General features: G+C 42.8%; 1 pseudogene; it reads right to left on the minus strand.

Moving 5' to 3' along the window:
- Positions 1-343: 343 nt before the first annotated feature.
- LOC103749702 lies at positions 344-1,342 on the minus strand (annotated as a pseudogene).
- Between the last annotated feature and the right edge of the window lie 1,268 nt (positions 1,343-2,610).

The following is a 2,610-nucleotide window of genomic DNA, read 5'->3' on the forward strand; positions in this document are numbered from 1 at the left end:
ACTCCTGATTTTGAATTGTACTACAGAGCTATAGTAATAAAAACAATATGGTACTGACATAAAACAGACATATTGATCAAAAGAATAGAATTAACCATTCAAATTTAAGTCCACACAGTTATAGGCACCTGATTTTTGACAAATGGGTCAGAAGTACACATTGGAGAAAAGACAGCATCTTTGTTTATATTTATATTTTATTTTTGGAAGAATAATCGAATCAAGTGTTATTGAGTGTCCGTTATGTGCTAAATATCATTCCAGGTACTTGGATACATCAGAGGATAACACAAGGAGCCCCGCCCTCATGGAGCTTACAGTCTGTCATTTATTACCACTTCACCTACTTGCTTGTGACAGTGGGCAAGTCATTGCCCCTTTCTGCACCTGTCACAGCTCCCCAATCAGGGAACAAGCAGGTCGGGCTCACAGTGGAAATCCAGCCTGGTGTGCTGCAGATGCTGAGCTGGACACCTGCACCAGCCCACCACCCAGACAGCAGAGAGGGCTGCAGTTGACCTTTAATAAGAAAGTACACGGGGAGAAGGGAAGAGGAGCTGAGCTGCATTGGCTGGTGGCTACAGAACTGCTGCTGCTGCTGCTGTTCTGCTTGGCGGCAGCCATGTTGGCGGGTCCTTAGCCTTCTCTGTGGCTGCCAGTGCCGTCTCCTCTGCTTTCTCCTTGGCCTCTTCAAATGTCTCAACACGCGTTTTGAAGGGGCCTCACCTTGTAGCTTGGCCAAGATGTATTCAGAACCCCTCATTGTCTTGGTCACATTGCTTTCGACACAGGAAAGACCAAATTCCTGGACAGCTCTGGAGACACCAAACACACTGGAGGAGACCCAGGTTTCCTGGCAGATATCGTCCAGCCGCTGTTGTCGAGTTCATACAGTAAATGCATCATTGCTCCACCATTATCAGCCGGGCATGGTTGATGTTCCAGGTGAAGGTGGTAATGGTGTGATTCTATGGGTCCACAATATTCCTCCAGGATGTATATCGAATGAGAAACATTGGCAGGAAACAGTTGCTCTTCCCAACGTTGCATCCTGTTGGTCTTGGTCAGAAGTCTCTAGGAGAGAAACTTCTGGTCAGGGGTCACCTCCTGGTACACTATGTCTTCAGTTAAGACATATTTGCTACAAGGATTCCAGTATTGTTGCCAGAAGGCAGTGAACATTTGGTCTCAGGAACTTCAGAGAATGCCCAGGAAATACCTCACCGTCGCCCAGGCTTGGGTGGGCTCAGCATCCAAGCAGCATCAGGTGCAGATACAGGAGGGACACATGGCTTGGCACACCAGCCAGGCTTGCAGGTCAGTCATCTTGTGCCTTGCCCATCGCTATCGCTATCATGACAGATTACAGGGCTGTGTGACCAAGACAGCATCATTAAAAACTGGTTGGTCAAATGTCTAGCTACATGTAGAAGAATGAAGCTAGATCCCTATCACCCTGCACAAAACTCCACTTCAGATGGACTAAGGAACTCAAAATAAGACCTAATATCCTGTATCTGATAAAGGAGAAAGAAAGTAGGGAATACACTGGAACATATAGGCAAAGAAAGGATTTTGTGAAGAGGACCCCGGCAGCTAATGCATTAAGTACAACAGTGGACAAATGGGACCACAAGAAACTAATGAGCTCTGTACAGCTCATCAGTTTAGATATACAAAGAACTCATAAAACTAAACATCAATTCAATTAAAACAGTTCAATTAAAAATTGTGGCCAGAAAGTAAACAGAATGTCATTAGAAGAGGAAAGACTAATGTCTGATAATTTTTTTAATGTTCAGCAACTTTAAACACAGGGAAATGGAGATTGAAACCACTTTAAGATTTCATGTAACATCAGTCAGAATGGCTAAGATCCAAAAACAAATGACAAATGCTGGTGAGGATGTGGGGAAAAGAAAATGCTCATTCATTGCTGGTGGGAATGCAAACCCGTGCAGCCACTATGGAAATTAGTGCAGAAATTCTTGAAAAAACTAGAAATAGATCCACCATATGATCCAGATATAACGATTTGAGTGTCCACCTGAAGAACTCTGCATCCTACTGCAGAGAAACCTTCTCATCTATGTTTACTGCTGCTCTATTAACAATAGTCAGGAAATGGAAACAACCGAGATGCCCATCAATTGATAAATGAACAGAGAAAATTAGGTACATTTTTACACAGTTGAATATCATTCAGATAGTAAGAACATCGAAAGTATGAAATTCACAGGTAAATGGATGGAACTGGAAAAAATAACCCGGAGTGAGACACAGACAGACAAACCAGACCCAGAAAGAAGAATGTCACACATTCTCTCCCATATGTGGATTCTAGCTCTTTAAATATACATGTTCAATTGGAAGATTATTTGATATCAGTAAACTAGTAAGGGACCATGCAGGGATTGGGGCAGTATGGGAGGGGAGATAGAATGCAGTTATATAAAGGGGAAATGGGGAATAATGGATTATGAAGGGTTAAATTAGGTATGAAATGGGAGGGAAGATTAGAGGGTGGAAGTGTAGGGGAGAATAAGTAACACTAAAGGCCTTTGAAGACATCATATAGAAACTTGCTGCTGTAGAATCTTCCTAAAATAT

Source organism: Nannospalax galili, unplaced genomic scaffold (genome assembly GCF_000622305.1).
Source record: "Nannospalax galili isolate Female #2095 unplaced genomic scaffold, S.galili_v1.0 scaffold2812, whole genome shotgun sequence".
Classification (NCBI taxonomy): Eukaryota; Metazoa; Chordata; class Mammalia; order Rodentia; family Spalacidae; genus Nannospalax; species Nannospalax galili.